Raw genomic sequence first — 13,231 nt, forward strand, 5'->3', positions numbered from 1 at the left:
CGCCGGGGTCGCTGGGGTTGCCGAGACTTTTTGCTTCTTTCTTGGCTCGGTGGGCTCGCCCGAGAGCTCGGCCGCCCTCTTTTGGAAACGGGCGTAGAGGACCTCGCTCTTGGTCACCATCTTTGCGATATCTGCAAGGGCGAGCAGGATTAGAACATTAGAACAGTAATAAAACGAAAAAGACACTGAAACTATCCTTACCGTGGGGACGTGCCGAGCTCAGGCCCACGTTCACTAAAGCGTCCTCACATATGAGGCCGTTCAGCAAAATGCCGTCCCCGAGGCCGCGGATGGTGTCGATGATCCCCTGCTCACGTGGAGAAAGCTGGGGGGGTTTGTTGATGGACCTGAGCTGGGCCGGCCCCCACCTGGGGTCAAACCCCCAGGACCGTTCAGAACCTAGGAAGAAGAATTTCTTCTTCCAGTCATGAATGGACGAGGGGACACCATGAAAAAGTGGCCGACCCGCCCGAAGGGCGATATAGAGCCACTCTCCGTCTCCCGGGTTCGACTTAAAGATAAAAAGTCGCCGGAAAACGTTGACAGAAGTCGGAATCCCGTGCAGTAAGCACAGTGACAGGAAACCGATCACTGTCCTCCAGGCATTCGGGGCGAGTTGCGCCGGAACCAGCCGACATACCATCAGCAACTCATTCACGAAGCCGTGAAGAGGAAATCGGAGACCGGCCCAGAGTGACTCTAGGTACACTCCAATCCGGCCTACCGGAGGATCGGTTACCCGATCCCCACGCCTGGCGGGTTCCAAACGGAACCCGTGAAGAGGAAAAAACCACTCTTCGGTCATTTCGACCTCCAGGACGCTCATGGTAGACACGACTTCACTGGGAAGAGAACCCATTGCGGGAGAGAGAGATTAAAAAGAAAAAGGGGGACCTGAGAAAGACGCCGGAGAAAAGAACTTCGGACTGTGAAAAGCTGGGAGAAGAAAAGCTGGAGGAGGAAGGCAATAAGAAGGGGACAGAGGGCTAGGGGAGGGTTTATATAAACCTCCCCAACGGCCCCGATCGGCAAAAAGAAAAGCCGTAACCCGTTGAGATGACCACACGTGTCGGTCCAAAAGACAGAACGACGCATTTAATTAGGGCTAGCACTTCGGACGCCGAAGCGCCCCATCGGATCGTGCGGCCCCATCATGAGCCCACGACGCGAGGACGCTTCGCAAAAGGTGTCCCAATAATGAGGCTTTTCGGGAAAGAAGAGACGCCGCCTATTAAAGGCACCTCGAGGCGTCCGATAATTCAAAATGCGCAATAAATTAAAATTTTTGAAATCCGTAATGACCCAACTAAAGCTACTTCCCGCGCTCCAGCTGGTAGCCAACTGGAACTCGGAAGTCGGGGAGTAGTGTTGGGGGAAAAACCCCAAGTCATACCGCCACGGAGGCGCTCGACTAAAGAGCGCCGACCGAAAAGGCGCTCGGCCAAAGGGCGCCGACCAGAAAGATGCTCGGCCAAAAAGCGCCGACCAGGAAGGCGCCCGACCAGAGAGCGCCGACCAGGAAGGCGCCCGACCAGAGAACGCCGACCAGGAAGGCGCCCGACCAGAGAATACTGACCAGGAAAGCGCTCGACTAAAGAGCGCCGACCAAAAAAACCGCCCAATAGAGGCGCTCGGCTAGAAGGCGCTTGCCCAAAGGGCGCCGACCAGAAGTACTAGAAGTAACCCCGCCACAGGGCGCCCCATTGGGCGACCAGCTCGGCTCGGCACCCCTGCCGAGCCGATTGCCTTGACCAAATGTTCAACTCCCGCCTAACCCTCTAAGGGACCTGACAACTCCACTACAACCTGCCGCTATCTCCAAGTTATCAAGGCATAAGATCTCCGCAGGTATTCGGCACGACCTGCCATTAATGCATGAGACCCCCTCAAGTCTCCGATGCACTCAGTCATTTAATGAACACGGCTCAAGGCGATCTCCGGATCACTGAACCATCAAAGCGTATGGCTCTCCCTGACCGCCGGTTCACTCGGTAATAAATGCACTTACCATCTACGGACCCCAGGCCCACCACGGCCGGCGGTTCAACCACTCCAACAGGTCCGATCGACCGTGACAACTCCCTGGTTCCGGTCTGATTCGGCCTTAGTCTCCACTACGCCATTAATGGGCCAAATGGTGCCCAATTATTACAAAAGAGGATAAATTCTCCTGTCACCTCCCAGGTAACACAATATCCCTCTATAAAAGGGAACCTGGGGGAAAGGAGGGGAGGGACCCCGGACCCGGACTCGGACCGGGACAAAAAATAAACAGCACAGACACAATTGAGCACAATCTTCTCTTTATCTTCTCCACATATCTCTCTTCTTCGCTCTCTTGCTTGCTCTCTCCACATATTTGCCCCCTCTGATGATGAGAGCACAAAAGTGCGACCTACATGTTACTAAAATTAGTGTTATTGCTAACTAATAATGATAAATTCACTAGATTAATATTATATTCGGGTTTAACATAGATTAGTATAAATTAGAGATAAAATGCACATTGAGTACAAATTTGACTTCAAATCGGGTCCGAGTCGGGTTCGGGTCCGAATCGGCTCCATTTCTTTTGTGCTTTTGGAAAATAATTTTGGGCAAATCTAAATTGGCCATGTCATAACTATAAGGTGCTGGGTGACCCATGACTTGAAAGACTTGCAACTGACCTCTAGTCAGAACAGATGACCCGTGACGAACTTAGTCCGTCTGTCTACAAGCCAAATTTCATATCACATTATTTTATTCATATGACTAATTGGATGGAAATGGTATCTCCCAGACCTTCCTCCAAACCCAATTCCATTGCAGAAACTGGCACATGACCCATTTTCAGCCAAGCCAAGCACCCGTGCCAGCTCTTCCGGATTCCCAGCATCACGCGTCCGTATTCATCTTCCACCTCATCACCGGCGTCTCCCCAAGGCCGTGGTCCCAGCATCAAGCCGTGATCGGCTCCTCCGCGTCATCCCCACCTTGCAGCCGGCCTGTGCGGTGCCTCCCGTCGATCATGACCCCAGATCCATTGCGTCTCCTCCCATAGCGTCCACGTCTTCACCGCCATCATCGCCTCCTCGGTGATCCCTCCCATTGATCACCGCAGACCCAGCTGCCTTCCACTTCCAATCCCACGGATCATCGCCTCCTCACCAGCGCATGAAATCTCCCGTCGATCACACGCCCAGCAGCCGGTAATCCAGCTCCTTCTGACGGCAAGCCTCTTCCGGATTCCCAGCATCCAAGCATCCCGGAGCAGATCCACGTCCTCCTTCCAACCTTCCGCTTCCAATCTGGCAGCCCAATCAACTGGATCAGCCTCCTCCCTTCCCGAATCAACCTCTCAGCCTTCCTATGATCCCGCGTCCGTTCCGAAGAAGAGATCCCGTGCACGATCCCAGGCGCCTGTTCCTCCTCATCTCCATACGAAATCAAGGCTCGGGCGACCTATAAGAAGGGGCTCTCGGCTGTGAAACAGGGGAGTGCTCGGGGTGGAGGCCAATAAACAGAGCATTGCTCTGTTCTTGGGAAGAAGAAAGAAATAAAAAAAAATATATTTTATGTTGAAGGCCCACCGTGGGAGAGAGAGGGAAAGAAAATGCAATTTTTTTTGTTTTTCTTTTATTTGTAGAAGGAGGAAGCATTAAGCTTCCAATCTTCATTTTATTTTTGTAATTTTCCTTTTATGCAATCCATACATTTATCTTTTATGCAATCTATGTTTTAAGCTTCAATTTAATTTCTGCAATTCATTTTATGCATTTTGGAATTCTTAGTTTTAAGATAATTTTAAAATTTTTCTTCGATATTCGATCTGCAGTTTTCATTTATATTACGTCTTCAGGAATCGACCCCTACTCTACATTAGAATTCAATTACAAGTTTTCTTTATTCCCTTTAGTTAGTTTCAATTAGAAAATCATATCAACATCCTCAAAATCATGTTTTTTCTTTTATAATTCAAAAATCGATTTCAAATCCGAGTGAACGTTCTAATTTTTATGCAACTCCAATCGCCTCCCTGTGGATCGACCTCTTACAACCACTATTCTTCGAGTAGGAAAGGTAAGAGTAGAATTTAAATTAACTTTTGTTCGTCGGTTCTAACAACGATCTATCTAGCATATTTTTAGGTAGACAGGAAAAGGACGAACAAAATTTTGGCGCCGTTGCCGGGGAGGCAAATCGAGAAGCAAGAACGATCACGAAGATCAAATCAAATTTTGGATGCCCGGAGTGAACGTACTCCGGTAGTAAGTTTTTATTTTTATTTTTATTAATTTTTCTTATTTTGATAATTTCTAGTTAATAATTTCGTAGTTATTAAATTCTGAAATTTGAAATTCGAAATTTAAAATTCAAAAAAAATTAAAATTAAAAAAAATGCAAAAATTCAAAAATTTTTTAAATTCAAAATTTGAATTCTGAGATTCGAAATTTGAAGTTTAAAAAGAAAAAAAAAATTTAATTAAATCAAAAAAATATAAAAAAAATTATTATTTTTGCTAGTAATTGATAGGGTGCAATCCCCCGAGGTTATCATACCTCTATTGGGACTCCTCACGGAGTAATCTCCAGAGCTTATTCAACGGGCATTCGGAGATTTACTGACGCATAAGGATTGTGTTTAGTTTACATTCAAGTTATTGTTATATATTAAAAAAAAATAACAAAAAATAAAAATAAGAAAAATAAAAAATTGCTTGCTCATTTAATCAATACAACCTAAGGACATTGCATAAACTTTAAAAAAAAAAAATATTGATTATTTGCTGCATTTAGTATTAAGCATTTGCATAAAGTAATTAAGGGCAAAACCCATTAAAAAGATAAGGTCGGAAAGTCATTACCTGTCCTTAGCCCAAAAATCACCACCTTGCATACTTATCCTAAGCCAAATTAAATTAAAATCAAATTAGACGTTGGCCTTAGGGTTTTCGAGCTCAATTAGGCTCTTGGAAAGAAGCGGCTGAAAGCCACTCCATTGAGGATTTAGTAATTGGTGATGTCTAGGAAAGTTTTACAACAGTGAGAACTGTTACGGATATTGTGGTATCGGTGTATCCCTTTTGGCACCACCGCACACCCCGGGACTTTCCTGGTCACTGGTTACTGGATCACTTAACTGGTAAGCTCAAGCTTAATCTGAAAGGGAGATTAGGAGCTGTCTAATCTAGAGAGAATTTCAGGAACTTTTTTAACCTGATAAGTCTCTATGCAACTAGATATAAGAAGCTACTAAACCTCACTTAGCTCTAAAATTAATAGGGTCAAATTATTGTGTGGTGTTGATTGTGGTGATCTTGGTCTAGCCCTTCTTCTAATCTTTTAGGATTTCGTTAAAAAAAAAAAAAAATTTTGAGTCTAATTAAGTTGTGGAAAATGTATGCATGGTAGAAGGTCATTAAGGGATAAGTTAACCCCATTTGATCCTGAGATTGACAGAACTTTTCATCATAACCTGCGAACTGTAAACCAACCGTCGATCTCTACAATGGGTGAACATATTAGAACCCTGAATGAATTATTCGCTCCTGCATCCGCTAGTCCACCTACATGTATAGTATTGCCAATAAATAATGCAGCCCGCTTTGTTAACTCGCCTTTTTGTCTTAAAGTCATATTAAATTCACTAATTTGAAATTCGGGCTGCAACAATAAACATGTTACCCAAGTTTCATGGGTTCGAGAGTGAACAACCCTATATTCATCTAAACAAGTTTTTGACAATCTGTCAAACATTTAGAAATCAAAACTTAGATGAAGAGGGTATTAAATTAAGATTGTTTCCCATGACTTTAGAAGATCGTGCTGCTGCATGGCTGTATTCCCTTGCTTCAAATTCCATCACATCATGGGAACAGTTGTCTAGGAAGTTCATGGCTAAGTTCTATCCCATGGTAAAAACTGAAAAAATTAAGGATGCCATCAGAACTTTTAGAGGAAAATCTGAGGAGGAATTTTCCCAACTTTGGGAAAGATTCCATGATCTGTTAGTCAAATGCCCGCACCATGGGCTTGACAAGGCTGATCTAGTACATTTCTTTTATAAAGGACTAACTCCGGCACATAGAAACATGATTGAGTCCATGCACAAGGGTAGGTTCATGAACCAAACCCCGGATCAAGCCTATGAATTTCTTGTTGACTTAGCCGAGAACGCCCAAAATTGGAGTAGCTATGGTGAGGAAGTAAATAGAGATGAGTTCGGGTCTAGAAAACCAGGTAATTATGAAATGAAAACAGACCCAGAACTCAAAAATGTTATGTCCAACCTAGTGAATGGGATGAACAATTTAAGTAAAAAGTTTGATGCTTTTACTGTTTCCACTAGTTCGAGTTCATACAAAGAGTCAAATCCCATCATGAAAGTGGAACACGAGTCATATAGTTTGTGTGTCTTGTGTAACAGTCCGGAGCATCTAGTGGAGTGCTGCCCTAATCTGCCCATCATAAAGGCCGAGCAAGCAAATGCTCTAAATTCATATAGTGCCTTTAAGAAGCCCACTCCCAACTCGTTCAGCCCAGTTTACCACCCTGATAATAGGTTCCACCCAAATTTCTCATACAAGCAAAATGAACCTATTCAGCATCAAAGTGGTCCACCAGGTTTTCAAAACAACTTCCCCAGGATAGGTCCACCACAAATGAACCAACCTTTGGTTCCATCTGTACCGCCTTATAATGCCCCTATCCCACAGCAACCTTCACAATTAGAAACCATGATGGCTAATATGATGAAACAACAACAAGATTTTATCAAACAACAACAACAGACCAATACAGCCCAAGCTCAGACTAACCAATTCCATGCGCAAGCAATTGCAAAACTTGAGGTTAGCCTGAGCCAAATAGCTAACTCTCTATGGGATAGGAAGAAAGGTGAACTACCTAGTCAACCAGTGCCTAACCCTAGTAGACAACAAAATCAAGGTCAGATAGGTCAGTATCAAATCAATTCTAATGGAAATCCGACCTATGAAGTCCAGGCGATTACCACTTTAAGGTCTGGCAAGCAAGTGGACAATAAAGTCCAACTTCCTGAACATGAAAAAGAAAATAAAACTGAATCCGATAAGAACCCTATTCAAAAGAAGGGTCAAGAACAGGATAAATCAGACAAAAAGAAAGAACCCATAGAAACATACAAACCTAAGGTTTCCTTTCCCAGTAGACTTCAGGACTCCAAGAAACAATCTAACTTTGATGAAATCATGGAAGTCTTTAAAACTGTTCGGATAAATATACCTTTTCTCGATGCCATAAGACAAATTCCCTCCTATACAAAATTCTTGAAAGACCTCACCACGGTCAAAAGAAAAACCAGCATTCCTAGGCAAGCTGTTATGGCTGCACAAGCCTCATCTCTCATTCAACAACAGATTGCCCCGAAATTCAAAGATCCTGGTTGCCCCACCATTGAAATAAAAATAGGAGAGACGATCATCCAGAGAGCCCTATTAGATTTAGGAGCCAGTGTGAATCTACTTCCCTACTATGTGTACCAAAAGTTAGGTTTGGGGGAATTAAAGCCTACAAATATTACCCTTTTCTTAGCAGATAGGACAGTGAAGTACCCCAAGGGGATTGTAGAGGATGTAATAGTGAAAGTAAATGAGTTTTACTATCCTGTGGACTTCGTTATCCTTGAGACCAAACCTGTAATACATCCAGACAATCACACACCTATAATTTTAGGTAGACCCTTCTTAGCCACAGCAAATGCTGTGATCAATTGTCGAAATGGGATGCTGAAGTTATCTTTTGGCAACATGAAAGTCGAGCTTAATGTCTTCAACATAAGTAAACAACCACCAGACGACAAAGAAATCAATGAAGTTGACATGATTGAAAGTCTGGTTCAGGAGACTTTCTTACAAACCTATAATAAGGACCCTTTAGAGGCTTACCTTGCCCATTCCGAGGAAGTGGTCGAGCATGCACCTCCTAGTTCTGTTCCCCTTATAAGCATAGATCGTCACCAGCCGACTGTTCTTCATCGGACTCTTCCAAAACCATTCTTAGATAATAGTTGAAAAAAATGGGGATTTACATTTTGTCTGGCTGAAGACATAAAACTTAGCGCTCTTGGGAGGCAACCCAACATGTAAATATTTTCAAAAAAAAAAAAAATTTGCAGGTTTGTGATTTTTGCCCCTATTGTCACTTTACCTACCATATCAGGTAACTTCTCCTCTATCCTATTACTGTTTTAAATTTTCTTTCACATTGAGGACAATGTTAGATTTAGGTATGGGGGAGAGAATATTTTTGATGCAATTAAAAAAATATTAAAATTTAAAAAAAATATAATTAAAAAAAGGGGATTTCAAATTTTTAACTCAAAATCTAATCTTTTTGGCTGTATAAAGTAGGAATTGCTTTGACAATAGCTTTGAGTTAAGGAATATGATAGCAGTTTTAGCTTGAGTTGTCGTCCCACCTATCTTCTGCTAACATGATACAAGATGAGTTAGCACCTACACGTAAGCACATGAATAGTGGGGTATGTAAACTTACGACTAATATGAATACTTTTAATTTTTGGGATAATTTAGAGTTATATGTGTGATGAACACCCTAACCTAACCAAAAAAAAAAAAAAAGAAGAGATAAAATAAAATAATGAGTTTAATTTAAGTCTCCTCACTGAGTAACCGGGCCTCCTGCCTGGCAAGCAGCGAGTGTTCGCGTAAAAAGGTGAGGACATTGAGATTAAACTCTGAGTGACTAATTTGGCCTTGAAGCCTAGTTAACTTGAGTTATTAAGCCTGTTAGGGTGTCTCTACACCTAGTGCCCTGAGCCATCTGGAACGGGAGTCATTGGCCTAACACTCGCTACATGGGTTAGCTAGAAAGCTTAATAAGGCTAGATATTGCACAAGTCATTCTTATTAGCATTCAGTCTGAAAAAAAAAAGAATAAATAAATCCGGGGTGTTCATTACCATTTAACTCTAGAAAGTCTTGAAAATTGGAATGATCATGTTGGAAGTAAGTGAAAGCCACTCATTTATATGATACTATCTTGCACCTCACTACATTCTTGACTTGTTAGCAGATAGATGGGGTGTAATGAAACTTGAGTTAGAGTCTGTTTAAATATGATAACAACAAGTCTCTATTGTTCTTGCAATTCTAGTTTCATACAGTAATACTTGTTCAAATTTCGAGTTAAAATTTGGAAATTCCTGACTGATGAAGTTTGTGGGTAACTTCACTACAAACCCTCACGAGACAACACTCGTCCGCTAGGGTAACCTAGGGGTTTAACGGCTTGTTGCACATGCTAAGTGCAATCGATGCTCTACGAAAGTGAGTATTTATCTTAGGATATTTATATAATAAATAACACATTTGCTCTCTCATTTTATCATTTTCGCACTGAATTGCTAGAGACTAGCAATAAGCTAGTTGGGGGGTGTGATGAGAGCACAAAAGTGCGACCTACATGTTACTAAAATTAGTGTTATTGCTAACTAATAATGATAAATTCACTAGATTAATATTATATTCGGGTTTAACATAGATTAGTATAAATTAGAGATAAAATGCACATTGAGTACAAATTTGACTTCAAATCGGGTCCGAGTCGGGTTCGGGTCCGAGTCGGGTTCGGGTCCGAATCGGCTCCATTCCTTTTGTGCTTTTGGAAAATAATTTTGGGCAAATCTAAATTGGCCATGTCATAACTATAAGGTGCTGGGTGACCCATGACTTGAAAGACTTGCAACTGACCTCTAGTCAGAACAGATGACCCATGACGAACTTAGTCCGTCTGTCTACAAGCCAAATTTCATATCACATTATTTTATTCATATGACTAATTGGATGGAAATGGTATCTCCCAGACCTTCCTCCAAACCCAATTCCATTGCAGAAACTGGCACATGACCCATTTTCAGCCAAGCCAAGCACCCGTGCCAGCTCTTCCGGATTCCCAGCATCACGCGTCCGTATTCATCTTCCACCTCATCACCGGCGTCTCCCCAAGGCCGTGGTCCCAGCATCAAGCCGTGATCGGCTCCTCCGCGTCATCCCCACCTTGCAGCCGGCCCGTGCGGTGCCTCCCGTCGATCACGACCCCAGATCCATTGCGTCTCCTCCCATAGCGTCCACGTCTTCACCGCCATCATCGCCTCCTCGGTGATCCCTCCCATTGATCACCGCAGACCCAGCTGCCTTCCACTTCCAATCCCACGGATCATCGCCTCCTCACCAGCGCATGAAATCTCCCGTCGATCACACGCCCAGCAGCCAGTAATCCAGCTCCTTCCGACGGCAAGCCTCTTCCGGATTCCCAGCATCCAAGCATCCCGGAGCAGATCCACGTCCTCCTTCCAACCTTCCGCTTCCAATCTGGCAACCCAATCAACTGGATCAGCCTCCTCCCTTCCCGAATCAACCTCTCAGCCTTCCTATGATCCCGCGTCCGTTCCGAAGAAGAGATCCCGTGCACGATCCCAGGCGCCTGTTCCTCCTCATCTCCATACGAAATCAAGGCTCGGGCGACCTATAAGAAGGGGCTCTCGGCTGTGAAACAGGGGAGTGCTCGGGGTGGAGGCCAATAAACAGAGCATTGCTCTGTTCTTGGGAAGAAGAAAGAAATAAAAAAAATATATATTTTATGTTGAAGGCCCACCGTGGGAGAGAGAGGGAAAGAAAATGCAATTTTTTTTGTTTTTCTTTTATTTGTAGAAGGAGAAAGCATTAAGCTTCCAATCTTCATTTTATTTTTGTAATTTTCCTTTTATGCAATCCATACATTTATCTTTTATGCAATCTATGTTTTAAGCTTCAATTTAATTTCTGCAATTCATTTTATGCATTTTGGAATTCTTAGTTTTAAGATAATTTTAAAATTTTTCTTCGATATTCGATCTGCAGTTTTCATTTATATTACGTCTTCAGGAATCGACCCCTACTCTACATTAGAATTCAATTACAAGTTTTCTTTCTTCCCTTTAGTTAGTTTCAATTAGAAAATCATATCAACATCCTCAAAATCATGTTTTTTCTTTTATAATTCAAAAATCGATTTCAAATCCGAGTGAACGTTCTAATTTTTATGCAACTCTAATCGCCTCCCTGTGGACCGACCTCTTACAACCACTATTCTTCGAGTAGGAAAGGTAAGAGTAGAATTTAAATTAACTTTTGTTCGTCGGTTCTAACAACGATCTGTCTAGCATATTTTTAGGTAGACAGGAAAAGGACGAACATCTGACTTAAGCATCGGAGGGCCGGTGCCGGGGAGCCCGGCCACCGGCTTTTTTGCAGGACAGGACAGGACGCACTCCCTTCTTCGCTCACGCATCCCCCAGGAGGACGCAGCCGGCCGGCACACCGCCGTCCGCCCTCCCGGCGGCGGAGCTCCTCCTCCCCTGGTTTCGCGGCGGCCCCCGGGTCCAATTTCCAGCAACAACTTGCATCATGTTGTAGCTTGTTATTGGATGAAAAGAAAACTTTCTTAAATCGAGCAATGAATTCCAAGATAAATTTATTGGTTGAGCATCTAAAAATGGCTAATCAGCACATTGGAGTTAGACTTATTAAGGATTGTTAAATGATTATTTCATAATAATGACAGGGCGTAGTGTATCATGAAATTTACCAAGCAAAACAATTATGTAACCAATATGTATCTTTTTTTGTTTGCTCATCCTCTAGTATGACACCATACAAGAGTTAGTGAACATAACATAGAAGAGTAAACATTGTGTTGTTAGACCAATTTTGCACCAAATATTCATTAGTCCATTCATCCTTAGCCCGCTTTTGCTTGTGCATAGAATTATTTCAATGGCTTTGCATTCTTTTCAGCAAACAAAGAATAAAAGAAAACCTCCCCATTCTCCCTTTACCATGCAAGGCATGACTAATGGTATAGATCTCCAAGCGGGATAGATAAAAGGCACTAAACGTTGGACACTACATTGTTTGGAATGTAGTAATTGAAGTGGAAATTGAGACGATACCTTTCTCAAAAGGTCATATGACCGATTAAATGTACATACATATAGAGCAGCAAGAGAAATAAGTGCAGCCTTCTTATCAACGAAGTAGGGTCATTTTTCTTTATATGCATTTTCCAAGCATGAAACACAAGGTATATTGCCATTTGCGGCGTTAAATCTTTGTTAGGGAAACAAAGAGGAATTGATGTTTCATGCAAGCATAATATTTCAAAAAGCAAAATGAGAGTCAAGAGACTTTATACAATAATGCTTACCAATGCATTATACTCATTCTTTATGGGGATTAAATAATAGTCTACTATCTCACCACTAGTTGTGAAAATATTAGAGTATTTTTTTTATTATGATTGCTATCCAAAGAGGACTGTGAATTTGTTAATTTTCATGTATTTTTGTTTCAGTACTTACTTTTTCCTTATTTGCAGTTTTAGTTGTGTTTCTTGCACTAACTATTGTCATCTTTTCTATGCATTACTGAATTACATTATGGTGTATAAGATGGAGAAATTTCATGATAGGGATTAATTTTTAATACTTTATTTGAGGTGTTAATACTGGAAAGATAGCAATAGTGCAAGAAACCTCTGAACAAGCATGGTTGAATGTTCCCTTTCATTCATGTGATGATTGGGGATTATATTCCTTTTAAAAAATAAAATTCAAAAGAAACTCTAAGAATTTACTTTATGAGTTTAGTTGTGAAGCTCATAGTTAGGTCCTAAAATGCCAATTATATAGTTGCTATTATCAACTTTTGTTGGCTAAGCTTTTTTATGAAACTTGAGAGTGAAAACTCTCATGACTAGTGGAACACGGAAGCGAAGGGGTAAATGCATGGAGTATTAGATGTTCCATGGGAACCTAATCTCCATGTATAGTTCAATGAAGGAAACTTCTTTACTTTTGCGAATTCTTTGATTCGTAATCAAAGGTTTTTTGATAGTAAGTTAGGTAGTTTAGTTGGAAAATACTTGTACAAGTGATCTCTTATATGACAAAAAATCTTTGGCTGCCATCTAATTCTAGATAGATTTGCCATATTATCATGAAATTTAATTTGCATTGGAATAGTCAACAAATGTGCACTATGTGTTCCATTTCTTATATAAACATAGATTAGAGGGTCTGCCTTGTGCACTATATGTTCCATTTTGCTAGTAATTTTCAAGTGGTATCTAAAAGTATGTAGTAAACCATCAAGTTATTTCATATCCTTTCCCATCTTCATTTCGTACCGCACCATCACACATTATAATG

The sequence above is a fragment of the Phoenix dactylifera genome, chromosome 2, assembly GCF_051530095.1.
Source record: "Phoenix dactylifera cultivar Ajwa chromosome 2, Ajwa_hap1_PhDact_Kaust_v1.1, whole genome shotgun sequence".
NCBI classification, from domain to species: domain Eukaryota; kingdom Viridiplantae; phylum Streptophyta; class Magnoliopsida; order Arecales; family Arecaceae; genus Phoenix; species Phoenix dactylifera.